This window comes from Macaca fascicularis, chromosome 4 (assembly GCF_037993035.2).
Source record: "Macaca fascicularis isolate 582-1 chromosome 4, T2T-MFA8v1.1".
In the NCBI taxonomy this organism is placed as follows: domain Eukaryota; kingdom Metazoa; phylum Chordata; class Mammalia; order Primates; family Cercopithecidae; genus Macaca; species Macaca fascicularis.
In genome coordinates, this window is record NC_088378.1 from 145,481,029 (window position 1) to 145,494,266 (window position 13,238).

Consider the following 13,238-nt stretch of genomic DNA (forward strand, 5'->3'; position numbering starts at 1 on the left):
GCTGTTTGTTTTGGTAGCAAGAACCATTCCACTTCACTTAGAGTCCTTTCCCTTTACACATTTCAGCCTAATTTGCCTCCTTGCCCTCCTCAACTACACTGTCTTCCTCTAAGTCTCCCTGGAAGATCTAGGCAGGAAATCTGAATATCTGAGCTTCACTCTTGGTGTTTATTGTGTTGTGTCCCTGGGAAACTCAATGACCTCTCCGAATTTTATTTTCTAATCTGTGAAATGGGATAATGAAATCTGTATTCTAATGTATTTTCAGCAAATATTTATTGAATGTCACCCATATCTCTTCTAGGTATTAGTAATCTGACAGTAAACAAATATCTTGCCCTCATGGAGTTTGCATTCTCATAGGGAAGACAGACAATACACAAAATAAATAAGTTATATAGTGTGTTTTTAAAATGATCATAAGTGGGCTGGGCATAGTGGCTCATGCCTGTAATCCCAGTACTTTGGGAAGCGGAGGTGGGTGGATCATCTGAGATCAGGAGTTCAAGATGAGCCTGGCCCAACATGTTGAAACCCTGTCTCTACTAAAAATACAAAAATTAACAGGGCGTGGTGGCAAACGCCTGTAATCTCAGCAACGCAGGAGGCTGAGGCAGGATGCTTGCTTGAGCTCAGGAGACAGAGGTTGCAGTGAGCCGAGATCATGCCACTGCATTCCAGCCTGGCAGACAGAGCAAGACTGTCAAAAAAAACCCCAAAAAACCAAAAAAAACAACAACAAAAACTGAACCCTGAGATATCCTCATAGAACGATGAAGGAGAGCAGGAAGAACCAGCAAAAGAGAAGTTGAAGGAGACAATAAGTGGTGAAAAAATAGACAAATAGATCAATGACAAATAATAATGACAAATAGATCTAGAGAGACCAGAAATAGACCCGCACAAATATAGTAGTCAAGTAGTCAATCTTTGACAAAGAAGCAAAGTCAACACAATAGAGCAAAGATAGTCTTTTCAACAAATGGAAACAATCGAACAACTGAACTTCCACATGCAAAACAGTGAACCTAGACACAGACTTTACACCCTTCACAAATATTAACTCAAAATGGATCATAGCCCTAAATGTAAAATGCAAAACTGTTAAACTAAAATGTAACAGGAGAAAGCCTAGATGAAAATGGGTATGGCAATGATATTTTATGTTATTTTATTACTCAATTAGGAAATTTTATTGAAACAATGTGAGTGAATAATTTTTGCTGCAAGTTTACAACTATTTACAACTAATAAATTTTGCTGCAAGTTTACAACTATTAAGATATGATTATGAAAATGGGTTGATCACTAATGAATGGGTTTGTCATTAGAGACCAACCCATTTTTTAAACATAAAATGAAGGGTCAGGCATTCATTTTATGAGGTAGTTTAGTGAGCATAAACTACCTCAGTATCAATAAAATATATTTTTAAAATCAGAAATAATTAAAGTGACGCATATCTATTTTGTTTTTGTTATTAACTTCATGGGCACCCATGAAAGGATTCTTACGATTCTAATAATCTTACAATTGTCAGAAGTAATATATGGAGGAAGAAATAAGACAAAAGACCTACAAAAGGCCGGGCGTGGTGGTTCACGCCTGTAATCTCAGCACTTGGGAGGCTGAGGCAGGCGGATCACGAGTTCAGGAGATCAAGACCATCCTGGCTAACACGGTGAAACCCCGTCTCTACTAAAAATACGAAGAATTAGCCGGTCGTGGTGGCATATGCCTGTAGTCTCAGCTACTCGGGAGGCTGAGGCAGGAGAATTGCTTTATCTGGGGGGGGTGGATGTTGCAGTGAGCTGAGATCTCGCCACTGCACTCCAGCCTGGGAGACAGAGCGAGACTCCGTCTCAAAAAAACAAAACAAAACAAAAAACAAAACCTAAGACAGTTGCTCATAAAGAAAGCAACAAAGCTAAGACTCCCACTCAGAGAGTGGGCAGTAGTCCTCTCGTTGGGGGCAGGCCAAAAGGAGGACTCCCATGGAACCTAGCTTGGGTCCCAGTTGGCAGAACAATATAAACAGATGTTCTGCTGGGTGACTCGAATAATTCTTATTTTTATATGCAATCTTTCAGAAAAGAACTATAATAATTATGATGTGATATTATTCTAGAGAATAATTGATATTTTTACTTTATTAACCTTTTTCTTGTGTGCATACAAACATGCACACATACACAGTTTTGGAGGAAAAGACAGTTATAGTTCATAGTTTACTACAAATGCATATTATCCAACCCGATAGAAATTTACTACAAATGCATATCATACAATTCGATAGAAATCTATGTGCTCCAGAATGTACAGAAGGTATGCAATGTTCCAGAGAGTGTCATTGTCAGCTCTGGTTTTTTGTTTTGTTTAAAGACAAGGTTTCATTCTGTCATCCTAGTGCAGTGGTGTGATTAGGGCTCACTGAAACCTCTGCCTCCCAGGCTCTAGCCATCCTTCCACATCAGCCTCCCAAGTAGCTGGGGCTACAGGTGTGTTCCACCACACATGGCTAAGCAATCACTTTTTAGATAAAACAGCAAAGGTATATCCCATGAAAGAAGTAATAAACTTCATTAAAATTTAAAATTCTACTCTGCTAGAGACAATATCAAAAGAGTAAGAAGACAAACCACAGATTAAAGAAAATATTTGCAAAAAGCATATGTAATGAACAACTTATTCAAAATATGCAAAGGACTCTTAAAACTAAACAGCAGGAACACAACCCAATCAAAAAATGGGCTAAAGACCCTAACATATACTTTGCTAAAGAAGATATGCAGATGGCCAATGAGCATAAGAAAAGATGCTCCACATTATATGTAAACAGAGAAATGCAATATTGTTTTAATCATATTATACCATTTACTACCCACCTATTAGAATGGCCAAAATCTGGAACACTGACCACACCTATGCTGGTGAGGATATGGAGCAACAGGAACTCTCATTCATCGCTGGTGGGAATGCAAAATTGTACAGCTACTTTGGAAGACAGTTTGGTGGTTTCTTACAACACTAGACATATTTTTATTATATGATCCAGCAATCATACTCCTTGGCAACTATCCAAAGGAGCTGAAAACATGTCTACACAAAAACCTGCACATAAATGTTTATAGAAGTTTTATTCATAATTGCCAAAAGTTGGAAGTAACCAATATGTCTTTCAGTAGGTAAATGAATAAATATACTATGGTACATTAGATAATGGAATATTATTCAGCCCTAAAAATAAATGAGTTATTAAAGCATGAAAAGACGTGGAGGAATGCTTATTACTAAGTGGAAGACAAACAGGAAAATTGTTACCCTAAAGTCAATTGAAAAAAGTGTTGTAAGAAGGAGAATGTATTAAAAGCTGCAGCTATCCCAAGTAAGGTGAGGACTGGGAAATTATTTTAGCCATGTGGAGATAATTGGCGACCTTGTCAAGGGATAATAGGATCACTGACAGTCCTTCAGAGGCTGGTAGGTGGATGAATGTGGTGATAGATGTGCGTGGAAGGTCTCTCCTGATTGTGAAGTAGGAAGTAAAGTCATCAGTTGACCACAAGGATGGGAGAGGAGGTGCTGGAGCACTGGGATGAGAGATATGAAATAGTGACAATTTTTTTTTTTTTTTAGATGGAGTCTCACTGTCTGTCGCCCAGGCTGGAGGGTAGTGGCACCATCTCAGCTCACTGCAACCTCCATCTCCCGGGTTCAAGTGATTCTCCTGCCTCAGCCTCCCGAGTAGCTGGGATTACAGGCACGCACCATCACACCTAGCTAATTTTTTTGTATTTTTAGTAGACACGGGGTTTCGACATGTTGGCCAGGCTGGTCTCGAACTCCTGACCTCAGGTGATCCCCCCCCCCCCCCCCCACCGCCCCCGGCTCGGCCTCCAAAATGCTGGGATTACAGGCTTGGGCCACTGCATCTGGCTGAAATAGTGACTTAGAACAAGAGGATTGGGAGTGGACTAATCCAATTGCGTATGGTACAATTTGCCTGGTAGCCTTGAGGACCTACTTGAGATTTATTGTCATGAATTTAAAGTGAAATCTGTCAACTGATTTTATGTTTTTCTTCCGCCATGTTTAGCTGCCCTGGTTGTGGCTTTGCCAAAGGAGTACAAAGTGGGAGAGGCAGGGAAATTGACAGTGTAGCAATCCAACAACTGAACTTCCACATGCAAAACAGTGAACCTAGACACAGACTTTACACCCTTCACAAGTATTAACTCAAAATGGATCATAGCCCTAAATGTAAAATGCAAAACTGCTAAACTAAAATATAACAGGAGAAAGCCTAGATGAAAATGGATATGGCAATGATATTTTATTTTATTACTCAGAAAATTTTATTGAAACAATGTGAGTGACTTTAATATGTGCTGGGTAAGGAGAGAAGAAAAAGCATGAACCGGAGGGAGGAACAGGGAACAGACAATTGAGTCTCTGGGGATTTGTTCCAGCAACAAAAGCAGCCACTAAACACCAAACAAATTTTCGATGCATAGAGAGTCAGATAATAGGTAAAGATTAAGACACTATTATGTCTCCCAGGAGCTTCTTGTTGAAAGAGAGAGACAAATATATAAAAAGTGACAAACACAAACATGGAGGCCTTAACCTGCTGTGGGAACCTTAAAGCGTGAGAGAGTCAAAGAGCCTAACACGACTTACTAAGAGACAAGGCGGGTTCCCGAGGCTGTGATGGCCGAGTGGTTAAGGCGTTGGACTCGAAATCCAATGGGGATTCCCCGCGCAGGTTCAAATCCTGCTCACAGCGTTGCTGTTTTCTGGTTGGGTTTCCAATTTGCTTTCATCATTCCCCGCCCCCCAGGAGTTAGCGTTCCTGAGGACGGAAAGCTGTGAGTGCTATCGCTGTGGCTTTTACAGCGCGCACACTCGTGAAAATGTACATCAAGAAGTAACGTTACTCGGAAGCCTGAGGCAAGAGAATCGCTTGAACCTGGGAGGCGAAGGTTGTAGTGAGCTGAGGTCGCGCCACTGCACTCCAGCCTGGGCGACAGAGTGAGACTGTCTCAAAGAAAAATAAAATATTGGTTATCTTACGTCTAATCATAATGGCACAGACGAGACAGGTGCAATGTTGAAAATATAAGGAATACAATTTCCCTTTTAGATTAATAGTATGACAGCTTTCTTAAAGCACTCTCAGGCAGCAATCTTTACTTCGTATTTGTCCTGATCTCACAGCTGGTGGGAGCCAAAAAATTTAGGATGATAACAATCCATCATATGTATTAGCTGCTCTTCAAAGCGTTTTGTATCAACGAGGAAACGGAGGCACAAAGAGGATACATTTTGGTTTCTGACTACCTTCTTAAACCCATACGAAACTTCGTCTCCTTATAAAAGCGCTTCGTCATTTTCCACTACTTTGCCTACTTTGCCTACTTTGAACAGCTATGCAAGTAAAGTTCCTTGTTTCTAAGTTTCCATGTCAAATGTGATTCTGAAAAAAGTGTACTTTCCTGAATTCTTGCCTCCTTGTTAAATTTGAGTGTCTTCATCTGCTACTTTGAGTTGTAATACCGTTTTACAATAAACTTCTCCCTAGTGAGTGAGTACTTGTTTTTTCCTTTTGGATAAGAGGAAAAAACTATGACTAATGCCTCCAGAAATGTATTACAAAGCACTTTACTTTTTGCAATATCTAAATTTAAAATAATACAGATTGCTCATTACTGATCCACATACATCGTTAGTGCCCTATGTAAGTATATTAAAAATGAAGTTCAGGCCAGGCGCAGGGGCTCACGCCTGTAATCCCAGCACTTTGGGAGGCCGAGGCGGGCGGATCACCTGAGGTAGGAAGTTCAAGATCAGCCTGACCAACATGGAGAAACCCCGTCTCTACAAAAAATACAAAATTAGCCGGGCATGGCGGCACATGCCTGTAATCCCAGCTACCTGGGAGGCTGAGGCAGGGGAATCGCTTGAACCCAGGAGGCAGAGGTTGCGGTGAGCCGAGATCGCGCCACTGCACTCCAGCCTGGGCAACAAGAGCCAAACTCCGACTCAAAAAAAAAAAAAAAAAAAAAAAAAAAAAAAAAAAATTCAGGTAAAAGCAGCTGATTGGCCTGAAAAATAAGTTACAAAAAGCTCAAAAGTAGGCACACACATAAAAGGGAAGATAGAAACACTAATATTGCTTTGAAGACATTCATCTTAGCACATATATAGTGTTTCAAATATGAAAATTGGTCATTATTTTCAATAAAGACACTTTATGTGAATGTCTATTATGCCAACAAACTACAAAAGAAAACATGGTTTCCTAGAATCAGTGCGGTTTTGGGGTTTTAATCGCTACCTAAATAAAGATACAATCTTTTTTTTTTTTTCCATGGCCCCAATAGTATAATACAACATAATTATGAAAAGAGTAACAGTAAAAATGACTTACGGGCACGGGCCAGTGGCGCAATGGATAACGCGTCTGACTACGGATCAGAAGATTCTAGGTTCGACTCCTGGCTGGCTCGCTTGTGCTCACCATTTTCCTTCTTCAAAGCCGTATTAACAATCCCGTGAATGTCCTTGTCCAGAGTGGTGCTGTTACTTGAATGTGAAAGAGACAAGAGTCGAAGAAGCCAACCTACAAGATTTTGTTGCTACCTTTCATCTCTTTCTCAACTTGAGAAGGGAGAAAGGAGAAAAAGACCATTAGAAAGCTTAAAAATCAAAGAAACTTAAAAAAATTTTTTTTCCACGTAAATCTTCTTCATCAGTGTTTTTTTTTTTCCATTGGGAGAGGTCCACACTCCTGGCGTCTCTGAGGCACAGCTCTTTCCCTGGGCATGACTGTTGTCAAAAAGAAAGGGGACATCTGAAGAAACGTTGAATCATAAAGGCAGGGCTGTGGCGGATGCGGGATGCAAGCTGCTCCTTGCGTCAGTTGGGCCCCCTACACAGAGCTCAACTGTGAAGTCGGTGGACCCAACTCAGCCTCAACATGGCCCGCATCCACCACTCCCGCCACGGGCCTCTAACCCGCCTTCCAGGTCCCCACCACTTTTCCTCCGCCCTGAGATCCTCAAGAAATAGAAGACAGGAGAATCGGCAGGGACAAAGATAGATAGACAGACAGATGATTGATTGATAGATAAATAAATAGATAGATAGATAGATAGATAGATAGATAGATAGATAGATAGATAGACAGACAGACATCCCAGAAGAAGATGAGTGTGGAAGGTGGCAGCTTTGGGGCGGTGTCTGAACAGATGGACCTCCTTTCTCAGCGACGAGGAAGATGGTGGAGGAGAGAGAGGCTGGGAGGCAACCAGAGTCAAGCGGGGGAAAATTCCTCAAACTAAACCAAAAGAGCATCTTAATATGTGGCTCGGTTTCCGAACGTATAGCTTGGATCTTCGCTCTGCATCTCAGGTGAGTTTACTAAAGTTACTTACCAGTGTGCACTGTCAGCGGCATTGCGGGTAAACAAATGAAACCACAAACCTGGTAGTCCAGGTGTGTTGGGCTGTGGACGGGTCGAACGGAGAATTGGCGATTCTTAAAACACCGCATTCACTTCCATGCTCTTTAAGCTAAAGGGGGGAAATTTTTCGTGAAAGCCAGTGGCAGCCTCACGTGGAGTGGACATTTATTTGCCTTGGAAACTGCCTGGGGTCAGAAAAAAAGAATGAAGCACAGCTGTTACGGGAAACAAAACCTCGCATCTTGCTATACTATTAGTACCACACTCTCACCAAGTCACTGGCCACTCCGAACCTGCTTCCCTTTCCCTACCGAAACTCATTTAAAGCGTCAAAATAATATCGTCTCCCTTTGAATATTGAGAATGAAAAAAAATTGAAAAAAGTGTATATTGCTTCCTAACGTTTCACTAAAAACTAAGCAGGCAATTGTCATACCTCTTCTTAATTTCCCATTCCCTAAAACACACCCATCTAGCTGCCACACTACTCCACTATTTTCTTCAATACATTCTTCCTAATGCTTGCATCTTTTCTGTTGTTCTTTGTTTTGGGACGGAGTTTCGCTCCTGTTGCCCAGGCTGGAGAACTATGGCGCGGTCTCATCTCACCGCAACCTACGCCTCCCGGGCTCAAGTGATTCTCCTGCCTCAGCCTCCCGAGTAGCTGGGATTACAGGCATGAGCCCAGCTTATTTTGTATTTTTAATAGAGACCATGTTGGTCAGGCTGGTCTCCAACTCCTAACCTCAAATGATCCCCCCGCCTCGGTCTCCCAAAGTACTGGGATTATAGGTACCAGCCCCTGCGACGGGCCTGTTCTTTTTACTTTTTACAATAAAGGGAAACGAAAAATAGCCTTCTCGCTGGATGAATAACGCAGCGTCTTAATTTTGGATTCAGGGAAGCGGTTATTCGACAGGCTTGAGTTAAAAGGTCGTCATTACGGTAATCCAGTGGCCCGTACGGGGATCGAACCCGCGACCTTGGCGTTATTAGCACCACGCTCTAACCAACTGAGCTAACCGGCCACACGGATATTGGTGGGTTTTGAGGGAAGACATATAACTTGATTGACATTTTTGTTTTTCTAAATAAAACAGCTTCTTTTTTCTTTCTTTTTTCTTTCTTACTCCTTTCAAAAGAGACCTTTAAGACTATATTCACAGACTTTAGCAAGGAAGTCCAAACTATTTTAACTCTGAGCCAGACCAGAAAATCTGCGGAGAATCCACGGAGAAATTTTTGACAGACGATGTGGAAAAAGCACTATAATAGGATTTTCAATGGTGAGTGAAGGTAACCTCCTCTTTTTATTTTATTTTTGTTGTTGTTAGGCAGCAATTTTTTTTTTTTTTAAACAGCGCTTCTCCTTGCGGGGTATGGCTAATTCAAAGGCAGTACGCCCAGAGTAGGCAGCTGTCTCTTTTCAGAGGCACGTCAGCGTACTGGATCGCAAGTTGCAAACTTTCCTTTAGTGACTTGTAACTTAAGGACCTATTATTTTCAAGTTGGTTCAAGAAAACGCCGCTGAAAGGAAGGTGAATGGGGTTGAGGGAAGGAGCCGCGCCTTCTCGGTGTCTCTGAAGTCACAAACGTAAGCATTGATGTCATTGGCGAAGATATCCAGGGGTGGAAACTGAGGTAGCCCAGCAGTACCGGAATCCCATAGTAAACCTGGTACGTTTTTTGAGGGTGGTAGAAAAGGGCTACAGAGGTTTGCAGAAGGGCAAGATTGTGGTGGCACTCCGCTAGGTATTAAGTCTCATTTAACAGCACTTGTGTGTCACTCAAATTCCAACTTGGGAACCGAAGGATTTCAGCCGGAGTTGGAGAGGCCAGAATAAGTGACATGCGCTCTTTCATCCTTGGTCACGCTACTGGTTTTACCACCTGGATACAAGTTGAAAGAAACCTCTTGCAGCGTCAGGAACTCTCTCTCTGCATGTCCTGGAGTTTCCTTTGTGTTTTTGGAACTTTCAAGATCACTGACTCCTAACAAACTTTTAACGAATATATTAGCAGTTAAATGAATCAATAAGTAACGATTTTGTTGATTCTAAAACTGACGCTGGCGCGAGGAAGAAGTGTTGGAATTCTAGTGTTACTCTTAATGTATTCAACGGTTACAGACCGAAGTACCACCAGGAGCTTCGATGTTTTATTCTTCTAGTCCTCAAGAGCTTTTATCCTAGGTGTCAAGAACTGAGGCTTCTACTTGCTCAAAAATAACCTGAAAGGAAACTCTCTGATACAGTTCCTGCAGTCACACATCCTCTTCACCCGTCCCAAAGAATTACATTCTGGCTTTCGAGGATCCCTCTTGCACATTCCGACTGGTGTTTATAGACCTTCGAAGTTCACATGTAGGCCGGGCGCGGTGGCTCAAGCCTGTAATCCCAGCACTTTGGGAGGCCGAGACGGGCGGATCACGAGGTCAGGAGATCGAGACCATCCTGGCTAACACAGTGAAACCCCGTCTCTACTAAAAATACAAAAACTTAGCCGGGCAAGGTGGCAGGCGCCTGTAGTCCCAGCTACTCGGGAGGCTGAGGCAGGAGAATGGCGTAAACCCGGGAGGCGGAGCTTGCAGTGAGCTGAGATCTGGCCACTGCACTCCAGCCTGGGTGACAGAGTGAGACTCCGTCTCAAAAAAAAAAAAAGAAAAAAAAGAAATTGTGTTTACTTTATTATTCTTATTATTCTTTTCCTTTCTTGAGACAGGGTGTCTCTCTGTTGCCCGAGCTGAAGTGTAGCTCACTGCAACTTTGAACTCTTGGGTCAAGGAATCCTCCCACCTCAATCTCTTGAGTGGCTGGGACTACAGATGTGTTATTAACATTAACATCTTGCATTAATGTGGTACGTTGGTTGCAATTAATGAATCAACATTAATACAATATCAACCAGGCGCAGTGGCTCATTCCTATAATCCCAGCACATTGGGAGGCCTAGGTGGACGAGTTTGAGACCAGCCTGGCCAACATGGAGGAACCCTGTCTCTATTAAAAATACAAAAATTAGCTGGGTGTGGTGGCCGGTGCCTATAATCCCAGCTACTCAGGAGGCTGAGGCAGGAGAATTGCTTCGACCTGGGAGGCAGAGGTTGCAGTGAGCTGAGATCATGCCACTGCACTCCAGCCTGGGCAACAGAGCAAGACTCTGTCTTGAAACTAAAAGACAAAAAACAAACAAACAAAATATGCATGTAAAGTTCCTCTATGTCTTTTAATGACTTTATAGCTGATTTCTTTTTGTCACTGAACAATATTTCATTGTATAGATATACCACAGCTTGTTCATCTATTCACCTATTGAAGGACAGCTTGGTTGCTTCCAAGTTTTGAAAATTATGAATAAAGTTGTTATAAACACTCATGTGCAGGTTTTTTGTGGACTTAAGTTCTTTAATTCTTTGGGTAAGTATTAAGGAGTGCAATTGCTGAATTTTATGGTAAAAGTATATTTAGCTTTTTAAGAAACTGCCAAATTGTCTTTCAAAGAGGTGGTACCATTTTGCATTTCCACCAGCAATGAATGAGAGCTGGTGTCGCTCCACATCCTCACCAGCATTTGGTGTTGTCAGTGTTCTGGATTTTGGCCATTTTAATAGGTATGTTGTGTTATCTCATTTTTTAAAACTTGAATCTCCCTGAACATATACTGTGGAGCATCTTTTCATATGTATATTAATCACCTATATATCTTCTTTGGTGAAGTGACTGTTAAGGTCTTTGGCCATATTTTCATGGGATTGTGTTCTTACTGATGAGTTTTAAGATCTCTTTGTGTATTTTGAATAACAGTACTTTATCTGATATGTCTTTTGCATGTATTTTCTCCCAGTCTGCGGCTTGTATTTTCATTGTCTTGGTGTTATAGTGTTTTTGATCACTAGCAGGTCTTTTTGGTTCTTTCTAAGAATTTCCATCTCTCCGCTTACATTGCCCATGTGTTCTTGTATGCTGTCATCTTATTCTTAGTATCTTAATCAGTTGTTTCAAATTCCTGGTCTGAGAATTCCAACATCCCTGTCATATTTGAGTCTGGTTCTGACGCTTGCTCTCTCTCTTTAAACTGTGTATTTTGTCTTTTTTTTTTTTTTTTAATGTCTTGTTATTTTTTTCTTGATAGCAGGACATGCTGTACTGGGTAAAATGAGCTGCTGCACGCAGGCCTTTAGTAATGTGGTGACAAAGTGTGGAGGGAGAAAAGCATTCTGTAGTCTCACAAGTAGGTCTCAGTCTATTAGTGAGCCTGTGTCTCTGGACTGTGAGCTTTAAACATGCTTTTTAGGTTTTTCCCCACTTTCGGTGGTACTGGATGGCTAGAGTGGGCTGGAGTTATTTCCCTTCCCATAGATCCATCGGGCTCTTGATAAAACCCCAGCAGGTTAGATTGAGATTAAATGGTTTCTCCTGAGGGCAGACCTTGTTAAGAATAACAGAATGGGCCCAGCGCAGTGGCTCATGCCTGTAATCCCAGCACTTTGGGAGGCCAGGCAGGTGGATCACCTGAGATTAGGAGTTCAAGACCAGCTTGGCCAACATGGCGGAACCCCGTCTCTACTAAAAATACAAAAATTATCCGGGCGTGGTGGCAGGTGCCTGTCATCCCAGCTGCTCAGGAGGCTGATGCAGAAAGAACTGCTTAAAACCCAGGAGGTGGAGGTTGCAGTGAGCTGAGATCGTGCCGCTGCACACCAGCCTGGGTGATAGAGCGAGACTCCGTCTCAAAAAAAAAAAAGAACAGAATGCTCTGGCCTGTTGCAAACTGGTTCTTGCCCCACCCGCTACCAGAGGGGATTTTTCTCTCTCATTGTGAGAACCTGGTTGAGCTCCTGACATAAAGTTCACAGATTTATAGCTGGAGATTTTTCCTTGAGATTTGTCCACAGAAAGCCTCGAGCAGTTTCTTAATTACAGCTCAGGTGTCCCTGCTCCAGCACTGATTCACATGGAGGATTTTGCTCTTTGGGTTTCTGGTCTGGTAAGTTGTGGTACTCTGTATTTGCCTTTCTGTCTCTCCAGTTTTGGGGCAGTGGTTTGCCCTGTGACCTCACACGACGTATGGAAAACCTTAAGCCGTGAGTGTGGATTTTCCTGTTTTTAGTTCCAGTGTGGTTTTGTTGTTGTTTTTCTTTCACTATTTAGTTCCTGTGAACCATCAGGTCTTCTTAAGCTGTAATTTTGAAATTATAATAGGTTAACAAGAAGTTACAAAGAAAGTAGAGAACTCCCCTGTACCCTTAACCCAGTTTCCTACAAAGATTACTTCTTTTTTTTTTTTTTTTTTTTTTGAGATGAAGTCTCGCTCTGTCGCCCAGGAGGGAGTCCAGTGGCGTGATCTTGGCTCACTGCAACCTCCGCCTCTTGAGTTCAAACGATTCTCCTGCCTCAGGATCCAGAGTAGCTGGGATTATGGTCACCCACCACCATGCGCGGCTAATTTTTGTATTTTTAGTAGAGACAAGGTTTCACCATGTCAGCCTAGCTAGTCTTGAATTCCTGACCTCAGATGATCCACCCATCTCAGCCTCCCAAAGTGCTGGGATTACAGGGGTGAGTCACCCAATGTGCTGGCCCAATGGTTACTTCTTATATAACACAATATCAAACACAGGAATTTGACATTGGTATGACATGTGTGTATGGTTCTAGATAATTTTTATCACGTGTAGATTTGTGTAGCTAACACTGGAAACCAGACACGAAACAATTCCAGCACCACAAAGATCTCACTGTGAATGCCACCCCTTAATTAGTCATACCCACTT

The 13,238-nt window shown here is 42.1% G+C and overlaps 3 non-coding genes across 3 annotated transcripts; 2 read left to right on the plus strand and 1 right to left on the minus strand.

The window, feature by feature from the left end:
* Positions 1 to 4,704: 4,704 nt before the first annotated feature.
* TRNAS-CGA (transfer RNA serine (anticodon CGA)) lies at positions 4,705 to 4,786 on the plus strand. The gene has a single exon. It is a non-coding gene; the product is annotated as a tRNA-Ser (tRNA).
* Positions 4,787 to 6,436: 1,650 nt separating this feature from the next.
* On the plus strand, positions 6,437 to 6,509 carry TRNAR-ACG (transfer RNA arginine (anticodon ACG)). Its single transcript has one exon. It is a non-coding gene; the product is annotated as a tRNA-Arg (tRNA).
* A 1,910-nt stretch (positions 6,510 to 8,419) lies between these two features.
* Positions 8,420 to 8,493, minus strand: TRNAI-AAU (transfer RNA isoleucine (anticodon AAU)). Its single transcript has one exon. It is a non-coding gene; the product is annotated as a tRNA-Ile (tRNA).
* Between the last annotated feature and the right edge of the window lie 4,745 nt (positions 8,494 to 13,238).